The sequence below is a fragment of the Acomys minous genome (assembly GCF_964271855.1).
Source record: "Acomys minous genome assembly, chromosome: 1".
Classification (NCBI taxonomy): domain Eukaryota; kingdom Metazoa; phylum Chordata; class Mammalia; order Rodentia; family Muridae; genus Acomys; species Acomys minous.
In genome coordinates, this window is record NC_140483.1 from 80,603,145 (window position 1) to 80,628,168 (window position 25,024).

Below are 25,024 nucleotides of genomic sequence, written 5' to 3' on the forward strand. Positions count from 1 at the left end.
ATGTAATGGGGTCAGGATGGGTCCCCTTTTCTGAGGTGTAAGGGAGAGGGAATAGGGGAAACAGAGAAGGAGGGGGCAACCAAAAGGAGAGGAGGTTGGGGCCTAAGACCAGGACTTAAAGTAATAATTAATACAAATAAAAAATAAACTTTAAAAAATTTGGAAACCATGACCTACAAAGATTATTTTTTAAGTGACATAAGTCACAGGTATCAGTGCTAGGCCAAGAGTATACATCTCCCAACAACTGGTCATATAACTGTGATTTTCTATCATACTCAGTTCAAAAAATAAATCTATTTCCTTTAAAAGAATTTAGACGTTGACATACCTATTAATGTACAATAGCTTTCTCTAATTCACTAATGATCAGAAACTATATTATAGATGTTATTAACTCCATTTTCACTACATTTGATATTTTACTTTAAAATGCTTCTTGTAAAATAGATTAATAAGGAGATCTAGTGAGTCAGATTGCTGACTTTCCCTCTTCTGCTCCATGACTTAGTAAATATGTGAATGTACATATTTTCAAGGTAATCTCTTACAAACATGAAATATTCATGCCCACTATGCTCACATCACTTATTTGCATATGACTCTGGTACTCACCATCAGGTGAACCCCACTCAAAACTAAGTACTCCAGTGAACTAAACATACACACGAGCACAGACTTCTTTCCATGCTTGCCCATTGCATCTTTGATGGCTTGATGGTTATAGTAATATCAACAAAATCCTTAATTCCAGTGAGAACATTGATGGACATGTGTGTTGCTGAGAGCCAAAGTTGTCCTTCAGGTCTCCCATAACAAATATGATCAAAAGTCCTAAGAGTTGGAATGTAAGAATATCAATAGAAGGAGTTTTTCATTTAAAGTGTCTAAGGCACATTTTAAAATATGAATTACCAGTTCTAGAAGACAGCATTTTATTCCTTTATATTTACATTTTTTTTTACATTTTCTGAAGCTTAAAAGTTTATACCAAGTCAACTAAAACTGACAAGGAATGTTTAGCCTCTGATTGATAAATTAAGATGTAGGATTGGAGTTGTTAGGATGTCAGTCATTTTGACTGACAAATTTCACTGCTGAATTATGGTTTAAATTCTCTATAAATCTTACTTCCAGTTGGAGTATTTGATATATTCTGTAATTCTCTGTAACATGCTTCTTTGAGAATCAAAAATGCATGACAGGTAAGGTGCACAGTAATGCTGTAGGTTTTCCTCGCTTTGTTGCCCATGTGTCTTTTTGTAGGGACAACTCAACTGACCTTAACAGACTACTTTTAGTCTCAATGCTAGAATGGTAAGAAAGTACAGGCACAGGTTTATAGAATATGACACTGAAAATAAAATAAAATCAGAACAATGTAAACTTTCAAATACAACTCATGTACGTCACAAGGCAAAGGATAACAAACTAACCTGAACTAACACTATACCAGGGCCAAAATTAATCATGATTCCAAATTTTTTCCTTGTACTTTATATATATATACAGCTCATTTTTACATTTATATCTTCATGTAATAATAGTTTAAAAATGAATCTTAGGTTAAGCTGGTACTTAATTTAGCAATGATTCTTTTAAGTGAATAAAATATACTTGCCTGTATCCAAACACAGAACAGGAGAAATACTCAACAGGTTTTTGGTTTGTTATTTTTTTTTAAGAAAAAAAATCTTCTGTTGAAATGTTGCATCAGTCTCAGAATCAAAAGCAAAAACCTTTTACTATTGCAATAATGTTGCTGAAATATATTTGTTTGAAGCTAAACAGTGGGGGAGGTTTTTGAAATGACATGACCTTTGCTGTATCTAGAGTGTAAGGCAGTGATGAGATCCTGTCAAAAAAGTCTTGATAATATAAAAACTAATTTCTATATTTACAAAGCAAAGGAGAAGTAGATTGTAAGTATGAACAGAAGAAGAGAAATAGATCTGCCATTTCTGCCACCTTGACTGTATTTTGAGTTAAAAAAAATAAGTCTCAGGAGAAATGTAGGACTATGTTTACACATATGTAGAATTAACCACAAACTATTTTACTCAGGAAAAGAGAAGTTTAAGTAAATACTTTGCAGAGATAATGTCACAGAATACACTTATTTTGAAGATTAAAAAAGATATGAAGAGACTGTAAACATCACTAATAACCAAGCAAAAGATACACAAAACAACCTAGAAATAACTCTTCACTCACCTGCTGCAAAAGTTAAGAAAACTTAAAACTACTTCTGTATGTTTTACAGAGATTCAAGTAGTAATATTTGGGTAGGATGAGCATAACAATACAGCTAACTACAGAAAACTTCTGTGTATTAATCTAAATTTTAAAATATTCATACCTCTACTTTTTCCGAATCCTTATACGTACAAAATTGCATCTTTTAGAATGACAATTATAACATCATTAATAATTTTAAAACACTAAACACAGAGGGTGGAGAGATGATTCATTAGTTTAGAGTACTTGATGCTCATGCAGACGACCTGGGTTTAACTCAGTGCCCATCCTCGGCAAATTATAACTAAATATAGTGCTAGCTCTAAGGCATTATGACATCTTTTGAACCCAGAAGGCATCTGCAAACACATAGTATGTTTGTATGTATGTATGTATGTATGTATGTATGTATGTATATATGTATGTATGTATATAGATACATAGGTATACTATGTTATATATATGTATATTCTATACTACATATATATACTCAGACACACACATATATAAAAATAAAAGAAATACACAAAATATTTTAAATGATAAATACCACAGTGAATCGTTTTAGTTGCACATCTGCTCAATATTTAATTTTAAAGTTCATTAGATGTAACTTTTTGTCAAAGACTTTATTTGGTGGTAATTATGTATAAGAAGCAAACAAGTTTATAATTATCATAGATGAAGTGTATTTAGTAATGGTAAAGAAAGAGAAATGGCATTATTCTTCGTCAGAGAAAATTGGACAAGTTCCATGAATGGCAACACTCCAAGTACTTTTAAACTTAAAATAGAAACAGATGGTTATATATTATCATTAATTTTAAAAAGTGATCAAATTATGCATGATGCAATCTTAGTTTCCAAAATAACCAGGCTCGACAACCCTATTACCACCTAAAGGGAACTGTAGGCACCACTTAAAAGGAATTTTATAGAGTAATCAGTATAATACTTAATTTCTGTTTTGGTGACTATTGCTTCTTAACTAAATTGCATGTCAGTGGCAAAGAAACCATTCATGCAGGCACTGCCATGTTGGCTTCCAAAGTAAATTTTTCAATATCAGTGCCCCTTTATTTTCATTTGGGCTTCAGTACTTATTCTCTGGAGGATACTCAGACAGGAAAATTGAATCCCTTTCTGTGGGACGTACAACATCATTAATCAATGATCAGTATGGTACACCAGTGGGTTTGGTACTGTGCATCATTTGTTAGACCATAAAAGATTCCAGCATAGCATTTAACTCAACCCAGTCACTGTACTATCAACTCATCTGTGTAAGAAGGAAGGACACCAATGCCTTGCATCCACATGAAATAGCTACTAACACCCTAACATGCCTCTGATGGAATCTCTCTTCACAGTTAACCCTCGTATTTGATAACAGCAAGTAATTGGGTTTCAGGATGGCCAAGCACAAGAGAGTGTCTTTAGGCCATGTTCATTTGCAAAAGTTGGACCAATGACTTTGCTAGAACAAGAAAATCTGCACTCTGGGTTTGGTTTGATTTTGATTTCTTTGCTTTGCTTTGGCTTGTGACTACGGCTATTGGGAAATACTGTAAGTCATAGAGGAATTTTGTTTTATGCAAATAAAAATATTCTTCAGAAACTACAGCCCAGTTTGAACAAATGGCTAATTAACATTTGAAAATATGATGGCTGCTTTGGCCATGAGGAAAAAGAACAATTAACCACAATTCAGTACCATTATATATGCAGAAGAATGAATGAAAAGAAATGGAGAGGAAAAATTACTTTTTCTATTATATGCGAAACTCAGTTTTAAAAATTTGCATAGATATTGTGCATTTGTGTGTCTGATTGTAAATTGCTCAGGGAAAGGAGACTAAGACATCTTAAAACATGTAGAAATTAGAGAAATAGGGTATACATGATAAGAAAGCAGAAGGGTGGAACAGGGACATAGCTCAGCACATAATGACCAGAGCTTGATCCCTGGAACCAACAAAATGGAAGCAAGGAACCAATCAATGGCTGTCATTTGTCCTCTTACCTCCACACATGTATTGTGCATGCATGCACTTACCCTTCCACACACATGTGCTATGGCATGCACACACTCACCCCTTCATACACACAGGATAAATAAGTAAATAATTACAAAAATATTAAAGAGAGAAAGAGAGAAAGAAAGGAAGGAAGGAAGGAAGGAAGAAAGGAAGAAAGGAAGAAAGAAGAGAAAGAAGGTAGAGAGGGACGTGTTTTAGAATTATTCTGGGAGAATAATAGAGAATCTCAATGTTACATGTTGACATATCCTTCTTCGTGGAGGTTGTGGGGAGGGTCTTTAGACCCTCACCAGAGATTCTTGCTGTTCTTTCATATACCTCTGTCTCAGTGCATGTAGTTTTACGGTCTCAATGGTTGATGGAATATATAAAGGATGGAAGGCTTGCTGAAGGGGTAATTCTGCCTCTACAGCTATGGCGAAGGCATTGATAATCCATGCTGAGATGAGTTTTGGTGGTGAGACTGCTTCACCCATGCTCTGTACACAAATTCAATAACCTAATTGTCTCAAAAAGCTTCACTGTGCTGAAACTGCACCTTTGTGGCTGCTCTATCTGGGCTTAGTAGATGTTCATGTATCCCCAGGAAAATTCACACAGCAATGGCTATCTAAGGGAAGGAGGAAAGAAGGGGAGCCATGAAGGAGGACAATAAGTGAGATCAGAGTATACAGACATGAGGGCAGATATACCATGATGATATATTTCATGTATTAATGTGAAAATTTAGTTTTAAAACTTCCTGGTGGGGATGTCAAATAGCTAGAATGTTCATGTGCAATGATAGGAATACACAGGCCCCAAACTCTTTGGAAATCAATGTTTTGCATTGTCTACCAAAGAGGAACATTAGAATGTTGTTAGAATGTATTTATCTAAATAGACCTACCATATTCAAAATTATGTCTTAGACTAGGCATAGCAAAACATTGCGCTGTTCAATACTGAACACTACATGGTGTCTACATTATGGTTTGGATGTGAGGTGTGCCACCTAAAAAGTCTTGTGCATTGTCACTGAAGAAATGCTCTTGGGGCATCCATCTGGACCTTGTGTTCCTCCTCTCTCTCTCTCTCTCTCTCTCTCTCTCTCTCTCTCTCTCTCTCTCTCTGTCTCTGTCTGTGTCTCTGTCTCTGTCTCTCCCTCTGTCTGTCTCTCTCTCTCTCCCTCCCTCTCTCTCTCTCTCTGTGTGTGTGTGTGTGTGTGTGTGTGTGTCTGTCTGTCTCTGTCTCTTTCTCTGTCTCTGTCTGTCTGTCTCTGTCTCTGTCTCTGTCTCTGTCTCTCTCTCTCTCTCTCTCTCTCTCTCTCTCTCTCTCTCTCTCCTTCCTCTGCCTCTTAGATGTGAGGAAATAGCATCTTTGCTCCACTATGCCCTAACACCACAATGTTTCTGTCTTAGTACTAGTTAGTGAATGGCCACAAGCTGAGCTGTGTAAATCTGTGAAATTCTCTCTGGTGTCCTTTGTGGCTAATGCAATCCATTTGCATAGTGGATAGTAGACAGTGTTCACAATGGAATGGGTGATCAGTTGTAGATTTCACATGAAGCAATTTTGATGCTACCAAATGACAAAGCAAAATTAAAAGTTCAAGTATTTTATTCATCTTATAGTCTTTGATAACAGCCATCCCATAGATAGCTCACTTTAAGTCGAGAACCATATTAATAGTTACTAATGGGGAATTTAATAAATGCAAAAAAATAAACAAAAACCCTTCTGTTGCATGGTTCATTTTTCAGTTCTTTCCCTTTTTGCTGTGTGCTCAACATACAGGATAGAATGGAAATCCCATAACTGCTTGTTAGTTAACTAAATTAAACTCCTGGCAGATGTGCAATCCTCTTAGCTAAAGGAAATGTGCATTTTAGGTAACCAGATGACTTCCTTACCTACAGCAAACACTCATGTCTGACATTAGTTTCTCAACACTTCCCTATGCTGAGATGCGTAGATAGTTGACCAGAAGGATACCTCATCCTCCCAGTTTCACCAGGGTCTCTGCAAAATGTACTACTGTTAAGTAGGCTCTTTCTATCTTCTGCCTCTAGTGATGTTGACTCACATTTAAAATTTGCAGAATCGAACAATCTGCCTCATCTTCTAATTCTTGTTTTGTCTTGCCTACAGACTTTCAGCAGCTTCTTTTGTGTGGGGTTTGTGGTAGTACAAGGCCTAGAACAGCATGAGCAGGAGACATTATGACCATGAGGAGACAGACTATGAAATTGACTTTGTACAATCCATATGTTGTTCACCATGATCTGATGCTAAGTAAAGCAACACATTTTATTTTAAACTGCCTGATAAGAATAGCCATCCTTATTTTACAATAAGAAATGAACATGACATTAATTACTGTTATTTAATCATCTTAAAATACTATAACATTTCAATAAAAATTGCTATGCTAATCAAAATATTTCCTGTTTCATTAGAACTATGAGCTCATCCTTAAAGCTGTAAATGAGCAATAAAGTTTGATAGCATAGCACAATTGAGATTGCTTCTTGGATAAGGATAATTTTTTTTCTCAAAGCATGTTATATGAACACATTAAATATTTGATGCATAATAAAAGGAAAATAACATCCCTTTACACTAAGCTGACTCAAATATCAATTTCAAAGAGAAGATTTGGTAAGCTAATGATTTTCTAAGTAGCCATAAATGCTTTCTTAATTCCTGATATGATTTTCTTTGTCCTTCAGAATAGATGAGTTGTTAGTTTCAATATTTGGTAGTTTTGCTTTTTTATGACAATTTTTCAACAAGCCACTTAACTTTTTTTGGATTTCATATTGAGGTTTCTAACAGTGAGTCACCAGGAAGCAGTATCTCAAACCTTACAGCACTGATAGTAATCAATACTCCATGTGGCCATTCACACGAATTCAGGGTTATGGTCATATTTAAGGAAAGAACAGTATTGAAAAGCTATCTCTTCAAGATTATTCTTCTTGCAAATATCACCTGAATTGTTCTCTTAAGGATTCACTTCTCCTACAATGCATGTATTTCCATCTCTTAACAAGGATCAGATTGTTTCTGTGACATCTCTGACAATGGCACATTAATAAATACACGATGTACAGAATCTGTGTAAGTGCTTGTGCACCAAGACTCACCCTCCTGGAACCCAGATGAAATGTGGATAGAAGACATTAAGAAGAACTGAGGTCCTAACTAATAGTAACAACCAGGTAAGACATGTGAGCAGGGCATGCAAGATAGTTAGGCCAGACCACCTGGCAAACAGTACTAACACATCCATCAGCCTTCTCAGCATCTCATGGATCAAAGATGTAGCTTCTCAGCTGAGCCTCTCTCAACTGTCCATAGCTGCAGAGCAGAGAGTAAATAAATCTTGTTTTAGACGATCAAAAACAACTTAGAAGACTAAAGAAATAACTAAGGTGGTGAAGATCTTGCCTTGAAAACTTGAGTACCTGTGCTTGAACCTCAGAATACAGAATACAGATAGAAATGTTGGTCAGTGTGGTGGGCACTTGCAAGCCCAACACTAGAGAGGCTCAATGACATAACTTAGTGAATCCTCAGACAGACAGAGAGAGAGAGAGAGAGAGAGAGAGAGAGAGAGAGAGACAGAGACAGAGACAGAGACAGAGACAGAGACACAGAGAGAGAGAGAGACAGAGAGAGAGACATAGAGAAAGAGAGAGAGAGAGAGAGAGAGAGAGAGAGAGAGAGAGAGAGACAGAGACAGAGACAGAGACAGAGACAGAGACAGAGACAGAGAGACAGAGAGAGGCTGTCTCAAGAAAAAATAATGGATGGTGCTCGATGTACAACACTGAAGTTTATTCTTTAGCTTTCATGTGTACACACACATACACACACACACACACACACACACACACACAAATAATATCAAATTAGCTTACACTATCTTTTCCTAAGAGCTAGTGTGACATAGTATTAATAAATAATTTTGAACTACATGTGAGAAGTCAAATGCACTGGGTGATGGACAGCTCATGTGGGGCCATTGTAGCTAAGTAATATCCATTATACTAATGCAACCACTGGGTAATTTTTTCAGTATGCTGTTCACCTGAAATTAAATGTAAATGGGTGGAAGATGACACCACTTTACTTTAATTATGTTTCTAACAATGAATACACGCTCAATATAGGAATTAGAGTTTGAATGAAAAAACTTTGGAGCTTGAACCCTCCACTGTCCAGGGTATCCCTACAGAACTATGTCTCCTTAAAAGCATCTGACATCTTAACTAAAGTATGAGGTACTAGAGAGCAAGTAATTTTTTGCGTCCTCCTGTCACACCAGCATAAAGCTGATCAGATTCTCACAGTATTAACTTCTTTGTTGTCCATATATTGAGAAATTTCTTACTTAGTATATTTAACATTCTTAGCATTTAGCTAATAGTGTTCAACCAGATAAACAACAAAATTCTTAGTAAAATAAAGTCAAAAAATACAAATAACATTTTAAATTAAATATCTAAGAATTACAGTGTTGTTCTTTTTTAATATTTTATTAATTTATTCATATTACATCTCAATTGTTAGCCCATCCCTTGTATCCTCCCGTTCCTCCCTCCCTCTCGCTTTCCCCTACTTCCTGCCCCTATGTCTGTGACTGAGGGGGACCTCCTCCCCCTGTATATGCTCATAGGGTATCAAGTCTCTTCTTGGTAGCCTGCTATCCTTCCTCTGACTACCAGCAGGCCTCCCCATCAAGGGGACATGGTAAAAAATGGGGCACCAGAGTTCACATGAAAGTCAGACCCCACTCTCCACTCAGTGGTGGAGAATGCCCTGTGCATCGTCTAGATCTGGGTAGGGGTTCGAAGTTTATTACAGTGTGTGTTCTAAATGAATGAGAAAAAGTGAGAAGTGAGAAAATATCTGTACAAAGTCTTTCATTACAGTGATTGGTTAAGGCTAAATGATGATATTCATATCAGACTCAGGCTTGCTTTTACACAGAGTCAGCATATAGTTTGCATAGCAGGGGAAGACATGACCTGCAGTTAAAATCAATACAACAGGAAAACTTGTAGGAAAAAAAAATTGGTACTGAATAGTTCAAACACTGGCTGCTGGTTTATTTCTTCTCATTTTTCATCTGACTGTAGTGACATATTATGAAAATAGTGTATCTGTATCAAGGTATAACTTCTACTTAGCCATCTACCTTTAAAGGTTGTTTGAGATAAAATGAGACTTGACGTCTAAACCAGTACATTTTCAGGGTCTGTTCCAGTGACTGTGATGTGATGATAGCTAGGTACAAGATAGGTGCAAACTAGGTGGATGGATAGACAATTGATGAACAGATTATAGAGGTATATTACTGGTGAAAGATAGATGATAGGCGGGTACATAGGTAGGTATGTAGGTATATAAGTAGAGGGGCAGAGAGAGAGAGAGAGAGAGAGAGAGAGAGAGAGAGAGAGAGAGAGAGAGAGAGAGAGAGAGAGAGAGAAATTGAGAAAGTTTTGTTTCTCTCAATTTTCATGTTTTAGGTTAAAAATAAAATCAATAGTATAAAGCTTAATCCAGAGCAGAATTGGATCTGCAAAGTTTTCTTTTGAAAACAAAGTATCCCAGAGTTCTTGATTTCTAATGTTCAACTCACCAATTTAAATCTTCTACGCTATCTTCTTAAGTGCATTAACTCTACCTGGAGAAAGATTGTATATATGCATTTTGGACATGAGGAAGAATTCTTATATAAATTTTTTCTGAATCAACTAAGTCCATAAAAAATAAATCTCTCAAGTACAAAAATAGAGTGTGGTGGTAGAAGCAAGCATGTACAGTAATAGCTATTTCACACTTTCAGAAAGTATGGCTTGCAATTACAGGAGCAGAGAGACAAGAGCTAATTAGTTCTTGGGTTCTTGGATTCCCGTTGAAAGAAACCCATTGATTTTTATCCTTCAAAACAATATATTTACACAATTGTATGTGGAAACTAGTGGGTGACACACTACCCTAATGGTGCTGTGTTCATAACCACACCTTAATTTACAGAGTTTTTAGACCTCCAAACAGTTAAAAATGTAGCTGTGGGCACCAAGTCAACTTTTTTTTAATATCCTAAGGGCTTGTGTAGCACTCAAACGCATTTAATATTAAGTATTCAAAGATGTGGAGGAGGTTTTTTTAACAGTGACCCTTTGTCCCTTTAAATCTTGCTAGCAAGAGCCTTGTGGCTGACACTTTGCCTATTATTGCCTCCAAGATGCTGATCAAAGGGAAAAATCAGATAAGACAATTTTAAGAAAAACATACTAGGCACTGAGAATTTAATAGGAGATTTCATCTGCTTTAAAATTGAAGGGGCTTTTGTTTTACTGTAGCCAATATGGGGACCTTGTTTAATTCTAGTGCACTGATGTGTTCATTCTCCTAAATGTAAAACAATCAACTATCAAGATATTTATGTATGAGGCAGTTTTGTAGTCTGTAACTAAGTAAAATATAATTTCTGTGCATAGAGTATTGTAGTGCACACAGATTTGTAATCCCCTTTTCTATCCCATTAGTAAAACTTCTGACTGTTATCTGATGGAAAATAGTAGTGCATCTGGTTCTGTGTGGAGCAAAGTTACAGTTGACACATAGTAATCAAGGCAGAACTGTAAATGATGCTCACCCCTCTCTTCTTGTTGGCTTCTGTAAAAGGGTGTCTTATTTGTGGTTTCTATTGCTGTGGAAAGCACCATGATCAAAAGCGACATATGGAAGAAAGGATTTACTTTGCTTACACTTTCCAGTAACAACCGATGACCAGAGAAAGTCAGGGCAGGAACTCAAGTATAACAGGTAGGTACCTAGAGACAGAAACTAAAGCAGAGACCACTGAGGAGTGTTGTTTACTGCCTTGATCTCCATGATCGTTCAGCCTCCTTTCTTATAGCACCCACAACCACAAAGCTGATGGTTAGCACTATCTACCGTGATCTTGACCCTCTTACATCAATCATCAATCAAGAAAATGCCCCCACAGCTTGTCTGCAGGCTTGCCCACAAGGTTGTCTACAGACTTTTCTACAGGCTTGCCCACAGTCTAATCTAGCAGGGGAATTTTCTAATTTAAGATCCCCTCATCCCAAATGATCCTAGCTTGTCTCTGTTTGACATAAAACTTACAGAGGGCATGGAAGTCAATCTCTGAATCTTTGACTTAATTTTGCTCTTCCAGCTGTATTTTACTGCTGCCCATGGTTCCTTCCAAAGCTATATGAACACCTCTCAGAAGTAAGATGCCTTGCTTGCTTTGCCAGATATAGGCCTTTCAAGGGAGTATGTCACCACCAGGCATGTTGGGTATTGATTCTAAGATTTGTGTTATCTTTTCTATTCCCAAAGAAAAGCTCTTCTCATTTGTGTTACAGCCCAGATGTAATTTCTTCATGTTCCTACTTGGGAAGTATAATGAAGCTTTCTTGAGTTTCTTCCTATACCTCAGGCTGTGCCATTGATAGTCCCCTGTCATTTAGTCTCATCTGTCCACCCACCTTATAAGGAACCCTTTAGATCATTGTGTGTGGTCTCCAATTCTGAGAACCAACAGTGTGGATGGTTCAGTCTGAAAAGTTCAGAGATACTTATTTTTAAAAAGTGTTAAGTCTTGCTCTTGGATTCTTATAACTCTACACCAAGTTTACTTTGTTTGTTTCCATCTCAAATTTTTAATCAAATAAAGTTCTTCATTACAAGTACAGTCCCTCTAGTATATAGCACCATAATCTAAAAAACTGGTCAGGTTTGTCAAGTATATTAATAGGCCCCAACCAAGGATTTCTTAAATCCTATGATCCTTTTTCCCCTATTTCTCTTTTCACCAGAGAGATTAAAGTTGAATATACTTTCCTTGCCTTACCCCCCAAAATATACCTAAGAGTCAAAAATCGGCTAAATCACTTAACATACAAAATTTGCATAACGATAGATTTATCTTTCTCCTATTCAAAACCTACTGTAACCACACCCTTCTTGCCAGATCCTGCGAACTGGATAGTTTCTTACATCACAAAGCTACCCTGTAAATGTTCTCTCACAGCGCACACTAGTCTACTCTACCTCATGCCTTCAGTATCAATCCGAAACCACTTCCAACTTTCTCCTTTGTAGTTTTTAACAGCATGCCTCATATTTCGGGCTGACTTTGAATTGATTGTGTAGTTGGGGATGACCTTGCTTCTGTTTCTGTGTCCCCAGCACTGGGATTATATGTATACACTATTATGCTCAGTTTGTGTAGTACTTGGGATGGAACTTAGGGCATTATGCCTGCTGGGCAACCATGCTTCTAACTGTGCTACGTCCCCAGACCGAGTAATCCTTTTAAAGTGTGCCAAATCATGTCATTCCTTCATTCAAGTTCTGCTATTTATTAATGTAAGACACCAGCCCCGTGGTTGCTTACAGCATCCCTTAGCAGTTCTCCAATTCTGTTCTTTGCTTCTCTTCTCTCACTTTGGTCAGGCCATGGTGGCTTCTCACATACACCAAATACTCTGATGGTTCTGGTAATACATAAGACCTTTGAATGCTGACTACCTCATGTATTTAACTCATCATGTCTGTCACTTTCGACTTGAACCTGTAGGTCCAAAGCAGTGCTGCACACCACTCAGAATCCTGATCACTCCTAGCCTACTTTCACTTTTTCACATCAAATTGTGAATTTTAATATATTTAATGCATGCTATGTGTCAGATCCCACTAAAACGTAAATTCAAGAGTACATGCATCTTTCCACTTAGGTCATAATACTGGGCCTCACATAAAGCAGGCACCCTCCATATGGCAACTGAACATATTTTACAATGACGTGATTTGGCACACTTTAAAAGGATTACTGGGTCTGGGAATGTAGCACAGTTAGAAGCATTTTTGCCCAACAAGCATAATGCTCTAAGTTCCATCCCAAGCACTACACAAACTGACCATAGTAGTGTACATTGTGGCTCAATGTCTGATTGACAAAAATCTTATCTTTATATCCCTACCCTACTAACTGGCTTTTTTGTTGAGTAACTGTAGCCTGCTATGACCGTATCCTTAAACACTTCCATTTGAAGTTGTGGTGGGCACCTGCAAAATTGAGCAGAATCATTTCTGACTTCCTGGGATCTTTCAAAATACATATAGATACCACATATAAGATTTGGAAACACAAACAAATCTCAGAAGAATACATAATTGGCTAAACAGTCTGTGAATTGAACACATTAGCAGTCTCCAAGTCTACGGCCAGATATCTCATGTTTCTAGAAGTACAGACGGTCACAGAGGTGATAACCACAGATGCTGAGTGCTTCGATGGCGTGCACAGAACTGGATGCAGTTTTCCCCTGTGTTTAAAATTTTAATTTACTTGCTTTTGCAGTATGTATATTCGTGTGCTAGTGCAGGTGTTCATGCGCCATAGTGAGCATGTAGAAGACAGAGTTGAACTTTTTATTTATCAGTCTCTCTTGTTTTTGCCATAGTGGTGCATATTCTGACCTATTTGCCTGTCTCTGCTTCCCATCTCACTGCATGAGTGATGAAACTACAGACAGCCAACACTAAATGCAGCTGTCCATGAAGGTTTTAGTGCTTCGACTCCCATTCTCAGGCTTGCAAGGCAAATGATTTTTACCTACAGGGCCATCTCCGAACATCTCTGCATAGTTCTTTACTCAATGACATTACTCTACTTGTTTCCTCTAGAATCAAGTGTGGAATAGAGAGAAGTTTGCTGTGCTGGTTTCTGTGTGCAAGAAATCCACATTCACCACGCATGAACTTTTAAAGTCTATCTCCTTTCTTTCTGATCCCAATGTTTCTCCCAGAATGTAAAGTGAGACAGATCCTACTAGTTTCACCACTGTGGCATTTGCTCAGATTCACTTCATCCCCAGAGTTTCCAGTTATTAAGAATCTTCCATTTATTCCCACACTGAGAAAAATCCACTACCCATGAACTTCAGAACTTAACAGCTCATACCTGCTTCTTTCTAAGCCCAGTTTCCAAACAACTGTGAGAAAACAACCATACTATGACTGCCCTGCACACTTGGTATTTATCAGTGCTGTTGTCATTGGGGTTTGGGCAACTTTTCCTATTTTTCTGGGAATATACACATTCCCTGTTTAGACTTTCTCCAACTATGTCTGGATCTGACCCTGGTTGTTCAGGGCTCCCGGGCATCTCAGATGTTTTCTTGTGGTTACCCCCTGCCTTCCTGAGCTTCATACCACTGCTGGAGCTGAGCGCTCACTTGGAAGCTTAGCCTCCTGCTGTTTTCCCATTCCCATAGTTTCTAGATTGACTTCAATAATCATTTTCATTGATCTTGTTTCTCCCCCCAAATTTCCAGAGTTCAGCTTTTAAAAATCAAAACAACTTTCTATTTACATATAAATAACTATGCTTTGTAGTCAAAAGAGTCTATAGAGTTCCCCCTGGCTGGAGGAAACACTTTGTTTGGCAGTAAGTTACAATACTTGATTCTCTTAAAGTACCCTTTGGGCTATGAGTTGTAATGAGCAAATTGCTAATAAATAACTCATGAAAATACTCTTTAAGCAAGAGCCTTTGGTAACTGACACTCTAGATTTCCAAATTTGGATTTTCATACTAAATGCTTTAAAGCATGTTCAGATGCCTAGATGAAACACAGGAAAACAGAAAGGCTAATGCAGAATAATGAAGTCCATTACAGTGAGCAGATCCAAGTAAACAGGCAGTGGAGCTTGTAGGTGTTAGTGTGAGTCCTCTCTGACCTTGAAAACAAATTTCCATTCTTCCCAGACTAGATTTCTCCTTCTTCCATGCAGCGTGAGCCCAGTACACTTGCAACTGCTCACAGAACCTGTTGTGACTCATGAAATGCACTCTAGTTCTTGCCAGTGTGAGTTTCTACCTATCTTTCTCATCAAAAGAACCATATTTTGTTCCTTTGAAGTAGAGTCAATGAAAATTACAGCCATTCCTGTAGTTTGAGGTTTTCAGAGAAAGTCTGACCTGAAAATATAGTGTTTTGTGCATGTCTTCAACATCTATTCAAATCACTACAGGATCTTTCTTACTCTTGCTATTCATTAATCCCATGGTAGGACCAAGGGAGGGCTGTTTAGAGAGCACATAGGCATATTAACTCAATTCATTACAATCGATGCTTTTGACTCTAACACTAATATGTTAGCAAGTGAGGGTTTAAATACTAGGTGAGAAATAAGCTAAGTAACCTCAGCGATCCTTCCCCTCAGTGACTCTTGCCCTAGCCTTCTGCATTCCAACATTCCAACAGTAAAAAGAACTGTTACACAAGTACAAACAGAGTCAAGTAACATGAATGAATAAAATTATGTAGTTACTAAGAACTTCAGATGAGTAAGAGTAAAACTGGGTCTTAAACCAATAATAAAGTGCCTATAGCCATGCCCAAGAATGGGAGTGATATTAGTGAAATGTCATTCCATCACGAAAGCATGGTTCATGATAGGTATGTCATAAGTATTTTTACTTTTCATTCACCACATTTAGAGATAATGTGCTTGAAGCTTAAGAAATAGTAGTTATGTCAAATGAAAACATTCTGTAAACTATGGCTATTCAATATAAACCATATATGTTAGCATATAAACCATCTATCAAAGCATATACTTTTGTGAAAGTTGACATATAACTAGCATGCAACCAAATGTCCCTTGTTGTGGTCTGCAATTATTTTCTGCTACAACTAAATAAAACAGCAGTAACAGACCTCACAAGGAAATGTGAAAGAATAGGATGTCCAAACTTTATAAAGCCACAGTGAAGCATTCTATCATCAAATACTTTTCCTCTTTGTACTATACTAGTACTTGCCTCTTATAACAATGATGCATTATTTTTCATATGGTTTATGTTCCATATAAGGAGTTGGGCTAGAGGAGCATGTCTGCAGGATTTGTTCTTCTGAAAAGATTCACCCTTTCAGCAGTCTCTGCTATTTCACTAAGTCAATTGTTTATTTTGCAGCATAAGGTGATTTTTTTAAAAAAAGCCAGGTGTGGTGGCACAGGCCTTTAATCCCAGCACTCGGCAGGCAGTGGGAGGCAGATCACTGTGAGTTCGAGGCCAGTCTGGTCTACAAAAGTGAAACCAGGACAGTCAGAGCTGTTACACAAAGAAACCCTGTCTCAACAAACCTAAAACAAAGTTATTTTTGTTTGCCTCCTACACACACACAGACACACACAAACACACATGCTCAGAACTCAACAACCACAGTTTTCTAAGAAACATAAGAGATAAAGTCCCACAATTAGTATGTAATAACAATAATTGTCTGTGAGAATAAGTAGGGAAAGACCATTGCAAAGGACTTCTACAGAAAAAATAAAATCTCCTGACCCTGTGGTTTTTAAAACAATTTCTAAGGCTTTGAGACTCTATCTTTCTAGCAATCATCTAAAAGTCACTTGGGAACCACCACATGGTTACAGTTCATTAGTTTTTGTCAAAGCCAAGTGTTCTGTTTATTATTATGATCTAAGATACAGATGGCTGTTTTGATCCATACTGTTATTTCTTTTCTTTCTGTTTTTTTTCCCTATTCCTCATGTCTGGAAAAAAAAACTACCTAGAATCTAACTGACACAAGTAACTTTCCCACAGTCTACATTCTCTCAAGGACACCAGAAATGATACCCAGTATGTAAAAGTCAAAGTAACCTCCATCAATGTGAGCTGTGTTACCAAGCAGATTTCTCTAGAGTTTTAATGGAATATACCTGACACAAGCAAGTTTTCCAAAGTCTATGCTCTCTCAAGGACACCAGAAATGATACCCCGTAAGTAAGGCCAAAGTACCCTCCATCAATGTGAGCTGTGTTACCAAGCAGATTTCTCTAGATTTTTAATGGAAATGACATCTCTGGTCCTTCATACTACAAAGAACATTTTATGGAAAGTTTACTACCACTGTTACCCTTCACCCATGTTTACTCTCTTTTTTAGTTACTGAGTTGTTCTTTGACAATCTACGTGTGTGTGTGTGTGTGTGTGTGTGTGTGTGTGTGTGTCTGTGTGTGTCTGTGTGTCTGTGTGTCTGTGTATCCTACAAGTTGTGGTTCTCTAAAGAAGCCTGATGGATACAGATTGATAGATAAGGAGGTGATAGGTATATAGATGACAGAGAGAGAAATAAAAGTAGGTAGAAAGATAGATGATAGAATTAGGGAAAGAGAAAGAATACACAAGCATGTGTGTATGTGTGTGTGTGTGTGCGCGCGCGCGCACACACACACACACACACACACACACACACACACACACACACACACACACACACACACACCACACAAACATTCTGGTCATAGTCACCCTCCACTCACTCCCAACAAACCCCTCCCCTTTCCAAATTCATTGGAACAAATTTCCATTCCATTTTCATTATTTCATTATGCATTTTCTTTGCAATTCATAGATTTTCACCAGTGCCACCAATGTGGGTATGATTTACTTCTCTCAAGACTAAGGAAGACTGAAAGACGTTGTGGTTGAAAATGTAATTCTATGGTATACATAGGATCTGCTGAAGCTATGTGATGTTGCATAGCAGGACAGGCCTCATCAAAATGAGCACAGTCCACTCAATCCCTGCACTTCTGTGTGCCTGTTCTTTCTTCAAGGCCTTGACATGCTAGTCAGTTTTTCAGGACCAAACACTGAAGGACACAGCACCACAGTCAGCCTAGTTGATAGTAAACAAAAGCAATCTCAAAAAAGATGTAACACAGTTCAAATTAGCACTACTGTTATGTAGGTCAGTGCTTCAGCCTAAATGTGCTGAAGTGTTTCAGGGCCCACTGATGTCCATCAAATTCTTACATGTGAAAGGGGAGCAAGTTCAAAATTAATAGCAGTTTCTGTGTCTCCAGTATCTCGCCTTCCCTCATATTAGTTCTGCTTGATTTCTTCTATTGGATAACTTATTTTATAAAGTTGTCATTTAAAATACTACTTTGCTACTGAGAGTTCCTGGCAATAATAATCTTGAAAGCCCAAAACATACTTCTCTGATAATGATATTGCCTACTGAATAAACTTAGTTCAATCACATGAACAACTATAAAGTTAACTTTTTAAAGAGAGAATCACAGTGACGTTATGTAAAATGATAAAACCCCAAAATATAAAGCCTTTTACAATATAAGTGATTTGGTATTACTCATTGAAAATAAGTAGGATTTTACAACAACAACACAATGAAAACAAACAAACAAACAAACAAAAACTGCCTCAGAATTTTCTTTCCCAGAAGAAAACATGGCATTTCTCTGGTCAAGAAAATTGTCTTACACACTTATAAAAGAAAATAAAAGTATCTATAAGTTCACAGAGCTGATGTATTATTACGTATGTAGTTGAAAATTGGTCAGATGTACAAAGAAACCATAAAAATTAAGACCACTGACAAGAATCAGCAATACAGGATTAGGACTATTTAAGTTTTCAAGCTCCTAGGTCATAGGGCTTCTAGGCCAAACCCTCCACATATTCCCCCAGTCATCAGTGGTGTTGACTAGCCCAACCCATAATATGACCTCAGGTCATATACCTGACACCAACAATACAACTATAAGATCTATAAATATAGGAGTCCTTTATTATCCAGATTTTCTCCTGTAAAAGAACGAGCTGGCCTTGAACTCAAAGATATCTCCCTGCCTCTGTATCCTAAAATCTGGGATTGTAGATACACAACACCACTTGAAGCATGAAAGATCCATTTTGTTCTCCTGAATCACTAGTGACCCCTAGAAAACTAGCCCGTGCTTACTCCTAGGCACCCTAGATGGGATTTGGTTGAGAAGAGGAAGTTTGTGAAATATCCTGAGGCCTAACACATCGATTCTGCTAAGTTCTTTGGCCAAATAAAGTCAAAAAGTCAAAATGAGGAGCCTTCACTTTTAATTTGGATTTTTTTTTTATTTGGATGCAGGGAAGAATAAAGATGCGTGGTCTTTTTTATTCAATCCACCATGGAGTAGCAAAATCCTATCAGTACATATTGAACATTTAGTAGAAGACTACACACAACTTTAATTATTCATGATTGGCCAGGCAATAGAGTGTAGTATATGGTATGTGTGCCCTTTTTCTCCTTTGACATTCTTCTATAAACACTATGTCCTGTGGAAGATGACTAAAAAGTAATTGTATTCTAGCAGCTCAAATTGACATATTGGTCATTTTCTGGTGACAAGCTCCTCCCAGTTGTATCTGCATTGCATTGTTACTTAGTTTAAGCCAATAAAACACAGCTCCTCTATTACCAGAAATTAATCCATAAAAGTACTAACCTAGAGAATAAAGGCATAAAGAATTGCATTCAATCTTTGTGTCACATGTTTTTACATGTGGTTTTGCATTTGTGACACTTGATAGTATCTCTGTTCAGAAACAGATAAAAAGCAAAGATTTTAAACATTATAAGTATAATTTAATAAGGTTTATCCATTATAAAAAGTGACTTGTCTCTGATTTCAGGATGAGAACTATTTGGAAAAAAAATTCTATAAGCTATGTAAGACTATGAAGTTGAAAAAACTGAGATCTATGTAGAAAGTTAGACCATACAACATGGTTGGTTGGTTTGAAATTGCATATGACAAAGCAAAAAGCAAAGGTGACTTCCAGGTTTGTTGTTCAGGACACTGCAATAAACTCCACTGCTCAGTGACTGATTATCTTAAAATAATGAATACGTAAGGGACATCTTTCTTAAAGGGTGTAGTTTGATATTTGTGTGATGTTAAGAAGATGATGGATTTATAATGTAGCTTATAATTATCATCACACAAGTAAATATCTTGGTGTTGAGCTAAGATCATAACCTGTTTTGGATTTGAGCTCTTTAGAGAACTTGTTGAAAGCCATATAGTCTGTTAAAGGAAAACTTTGTGAACCACACTACTTACTTCCTGAGTCAATGGATCTAAATTAAGATTCCTCATTAGCGTGTGTTAACATTAAATTGAACTGGATCTCTTCACCAAAAGCAGGCAAATGTGAATGAAGCATGGTCATTAGAATAAAAACTTAAAAAGTTAATTATTTTTCAACTGAATCATATTCCACTTTATTATATTATCTAATATAATTTTCAATTACTGCAAATATATCTACATATGTTTAGCTATTTTACATCTTTCATATTCATTAAAATATTATTTATAATGATATTTCAATTCTTGCTTCCTTTTTCTTTTAAGTACGATTTTTCCACATGCTCCTGTGAACGTGAGTACCTAAATCTGTTTTTATGCCTGATTTGCACCAGGCTTTAGTGACCAAAGAAAGCAGTTCTGAAAGTTTTCAAAATAACCATGCATTAAAAACTGTTGAAGGGCTACACAGGGGTGAAAAGGTGCTAGCAGCCTTGCTAATAATTTCTCCTGAATAAGAATATTAAGGCTAAAGTTGCTAGGATTTAAGTAAAAAAATTAGTAACTTATTTAGCATATTAGATCCTCTCATTTAATTATTATATAAATAAAACAGCTGCTTTTCACTTGAAACGTTACTATTCCAATCAAAACACAGAATTTTAAAATAATTTAAAAGACAGGGAATGACACTGTTTAGGGCTCTTGTTGACCGGACACAGAAGGTCCAAATGAGTGTTCATTCTTTGGCGAAGAGGTTGCTAAGATGTATGTATGTAATGAATTTTTAATGGAGGGTTAATTTTATGACTCTGTGGTGGACAGGAATACCACTTTATACAGAGAGTGCCAATATTCAAGTGCACATGATGCTTTTAAATATATGGCAAATGTTATTACACTACCTTTATATCCTCTAGAGCTGAAGGGAACATAGGATTTAGGCATGCTTAGATCATAGTACATGCAAGGCATTTTCAAATTGTAATTTGACACCAAAAGGAAAAACAGACTTGGAACAATAATAAAACATATGAAATATAGTCCCCTCTGTAACAAACCCTCTGTTTGTCATACAAAGTCAACAATACCAGGAAATGTTAAAATAAAATCAACACACTAGATTCATTGGTAATAAGGTCATTAAGCAGGTATCTTAGATGATGATAATATGATTTTTATATCCAAAGACACTGAGGACAGCTACATTCAATATTCTTAAAACAACTCACAAATTAGAACTTTAATAATTGAATCAATGTGTCTGAGGAATTGCACAGAAATTTTAAATTATTGTTGCACCAACATATATAATGATTTTCCCCCTCTTGAATGTATATAGCAATGATGATATGTCGTTATGATTTAATTAGGTAAAAAGAATGTTCAAATCCTACCCTTGTAAATATCTATGGAAAAGGATAATGATAATACAGTCATTTTGTTTGCATAGCTATTTTATGTTCTGTTGGATGATCTACAAGGAGGTTACTATTTGTATGCCATTCTGCTATAAAGGAAATTGCTCATCTGTAATTACAGTTATATAGCAAAGGATTTTCTTATTGAATTTTCTTTCTCCATAGAATTGATTTCTTTATTGACTAAGAAGTGAAAACTGGCATACACACTCTGGCACAATAGGTATGCTTGGCTATATGCTTCTATTACTTGCTAAAATCTGGACTCAGTGCGAATACTAATAGTTTTTGGCTTATGAAACAAAGATACATTTACCATTGGAAAAGTCAGTGACTATTACAAACAATCCTGGAAGTTCATTCTAAAATTTAGTTAAAATTTTAAGTAGAAAAATATACAAAGAAATACTGAATAAGAAATGTGTGTACTTGGGCCTGACATGGTGGCAAGCATCTTTGATCCCAACACTAGAAAAACCAAAGTGAAGACAAATGTATCTTTGTGAGTTCCACGTCATCCTCATCTATACAGTGAGTTCCAGGCAACCTTCGGTATACAAAGTGAGTTATAAGACAGCCTGGTCTACATAGTAACTCCCAGGCCCACCAAAGCTACATAGTGAGATCTTGCCTCAAAAACTAAAACCAGCCAGGTGAGGTGGCATACTCCTTTAATCCCAGCATCCTGGAGGCAGGGGCAGAGGCAAGTAGATCCCTGTGAGTTCAAGGCCAGTCTGGTCTACAAAGCAAGTCCAGCCAGAAACCCTGTCTCAAAGAACCAAAAGCAAAACAAAAAACAAAAAAACAAAAAAAACAAAAACAAAAAAAAACACCACCACAGCAAAAAACATTTTACATAGTTAATTACTGGCATTAAGAATTTAAAATGTTTCGATTTAATGCAAAGAAAGAGTAGATTACTGCACCATTTCATCTCTTTTTGCTATAAATCTCAGCAATGAGGACAATGAATGACACTGTTCAGGATGTGTCTGACTGGACACAGAAGTCCAAATGGCTGTTCATTCTTTGAGGAAGGGGTTTCCAAAATGTGTGTTGGTAGTGAATTATTAATGGAGGGTTAATTTTTACCTCCCTGTGATGGACCATGTACCACTTTAGAAATAGAGTGTTAATGTTCAAGAGCGCATGATGCATTTAAATATCTGGCAAACATACTATTACATTATTATATATCATCCAGAGCTGTAAGAGAACATGAGATTTCGGGATGACTGGATCATAGCACACAAAAAGCATGTCTTAGCATGTATAAACACACACACACATACACACACATATATATGTACATATATATGCTAAATACATGTATACAATTATTATGAGCAAGAAAAGGGCATCAGCTTATGGAATGCAGAATCTGAATGAACAGCTTCTTCATGGTGCTCAAAGCTAGCTGCTCTCTTGTCCTGATAGTAGAATGGATGGTTGTCTGCTTATTACTCTACAGTTTCCCAAGATGGGTGAAGAGCATCCTATTTGCAATCATGTGAATTCACTCCTGCATTTTGACAGGCATACTTTGAGTTATTTGAGGTGACAAGAGTAATGATTTAGCAGTGACATTTCTCTGTCTGTTAAAGGAAAAGATGGCACTGCTTTCACATGATTCAGACATGATAGAGGTGCAGCCTTTTGAAGGCTGTGACAGAAAAGGTCTCATAATATATTTAAAAGCTAGCACTGATAAATTATGTTTTAACCATATATTACAGGTATTAGTTTGTTATAACTAAGATATGTCATTGTTTTTGTGTAATTCTGAGATACTTTCATCTCCAATGTCATATTTTTACCATCCTGACAGTTATTAACAAATATTAAAAGCTCATTTGTTTTTTCAAATGAAGCTATAGAATACGATTTTCAGTAAAATTTCCTTTTTTTCCCAGAAGGGTTAAAGTCAATTATGAGAAACTATTTCTCTGCCTAATTATTTTTCTTTGTGAAAGTTAAAGCTATTGCAAAATTTCACAAAAGGTTTTGTACAGTAAAGTAAAATGAGAAAAACATGGTACTGGACCAAATAAAACATGGTCTGTTGTGTTGGATAGAGGGATGAGCCAATTTTTCCAACAATTATTCTGGTGATTTAAACATTTACTCAGAAAATATTAAACAAAATAACTATGATTCTTATTTTTCTAAAAGTATGTCAATGCTAATTCTGAGGGAAAGGGAATGTTTTAAAAGCAATACACAATCACATTCCTCTCAAAAGCACTTCTCTTATAATGCATAGAATATACTAGAATCAAGTTATTCCCAACACTCTGCTCCCTATCATTCCAGGTAATGGGAAGGGTACAGAATTCATGATTTCCAGGTTTTTAGAAAGCATTCCATGAGGCTGAAGACCAGATAGCTTAGTTTTATAATTAAGCTTAGTTGTTTAGGGGTTAAGATGTTTTCAGGTCTAGATAGATATTTTAAATTGATAATGATGATATGATAGATATTGATTTACGTTCAGAATTTTAGACTCACCAAGATAGGAAAGATGTTTTCTTTAGGGATGCCAAATACAAGTAGCCAAAACACTATGAATGTAACATTTATATAATTCCTGATTGCTTCATGGTTCTTCTTGCTCCTCCACCCAGTTCCTCTCTACCTCCTTTCTATCTCTCATTAGAAAAGAAGAGACTTCTAAGAGATAATAATAATAAAATATAACAAAATAAGATATAATAAATAAAACCAAACCTTCTCATCAAATTTGGATAAGACAAACCAAAAGTCTAACAAAACTGTTAAATTAACTGTGGGTGATGGGTCTCTACATTTTTTTTTTGAGACAGTATCTCTCTTTGTATCAGGAGATCACAGATTCAGCTAGACAGGTATGTCCGTGATCTACAAAAATCTGTTTCTATCTCACCAGAATTTGGTAATACAGAGCATGATTTGGTGCTTAGCTTTTTATTTTTAGTATGACTGCTGAGGATGCAAACTGAGGCCCTCCTGCTTGTGTAGCATGCACTTTAATGTTAGCTCCATCTGTCATCTCTCCAGCCCTTGCAATCAACTTTTAATTTTCTTTTGAATTGCATTCTACTTACTCTTTTAGAGTTCCTGACATTGTTCTCCAATCTCTTTTCAGATTACCTCTCCATCCATCTGGAAAGCTTCCTCTCATATTCCTTTTTGACTCCTACAATATATTTACTTTTTCTCTCAGGGAATAAAGTTATTTTTCCTTCTCCATTGAAAAGCTTTCCTGGGTCTTTATAATAGCAATAAGCAGACAGCCTCCAGTAGCAAATTTAATTCAGTTTCTTCATGTTAACAATACTGTGGAAATTTTAAGTAAAAAAAGAGCAATTTGATCTTTTTTATTTGAAGTTTATTTTCAAGTCAATATGATCTTAGGAA